The sequence below is a fragment of the Sinocyclocheilus rhinocerous genome, unplaced genomic scaffold (assembly GCF_001515625.1).
Source record: "Sinocyclocheilus rhinocerous isolate Xijiao unplaced genomic scaffold, SAMN03320098_v1.1 scaffold3793, whole genome shotgun sequence".
Lineage (NCBI taxonomy): Eukaryota > Metazoa > Chordata > Actinopteri > Cypriniformes > Cyprinidae > Sinocyclocheilus > Sinocyclocheilus rhinocerous.
The window spans coordinates 30137-31128 of record NW_015641456.1 but is presented as its reverse complement, the minus strand read 5'-3'; positions in this window follow the sequence as shown (position 1 = coordinate 31128).

The following is a 992-nucleotide window of genomic DNA, read 5'->3' as shown; positions in this document are numbered from 1 at the left end:
ATATTCACTTCTCCTCATTTTGGAAACGAATAAAACGTCAGGTCATGCAAAGACTATCGATGCTGTCTCTTTGAATTTAAATCTAGATTTAAATCTAGAAACCTCTACGTGAACACACCTGCCCGAATAAAGTGTGAGGGAAGAATTTACATTTGATTAAAATTAAATATTTATTAAATATTAAAAATGCAGCTAACATAGTTCTACACACAACAATAGCCTATAAACAAAGGTGTCTGTTCTCTTTCATTCTTGCTGTTTGGGTTTATGCTATCTGACTAAAAACTATTCATACTTTGAACTATTATTATTATAGTATTTATTTAAAAACGTAGGGCGCCTTAAAATAATTATCACAACACTACTGATTTTCTCATCCTCTAAATTATACTTATCAATCCTGTTTTTATTATCATTATCATTCAAAAAATGAATACATTCAGAACAGGATTAGAATACAATTCTACTTTAAATAAGACAGAAATATTTTTTCTGCAACAGTAGTGTTTACAACAGCAAAACCACCATACCCTGTAAACTCAATAATAATAATAATATCAGTAATATAATTCAGTTTCTAATTCCAGAGTAATTAAGAGGTGCAAAGAAAAAATTATTTAACTTTTAAACTTAAAATGGTCTTTTCTGTTCTGTTTCTTTTTCAAAACTGCGTCACGGCATTTGCTGCTGTATCAATACAGAAGCATCCGTTTCGATACACGTATCAATCAGCAAGGAACACAGCCCTATTTAAAGTCGGCATGAAACAGAAGTAGCGATTGTCTTTTTTTCTCTACTGTGATATCTATCCGAGTGAAACGGCATCTGAAATGAGAGGGCGGGGCTTGATTCCGTCCTTCGGGAATTGATTGGATCATTGGAAGTTGGGGCGTTGCTAACAAAATGAAGGCAGATCTGGAATGCCAGTTTGCAGTTAGTTGTGGGGGGATTTCTCTCCACTGGATTCACCGCCGACACCCTAGCATGAAGAA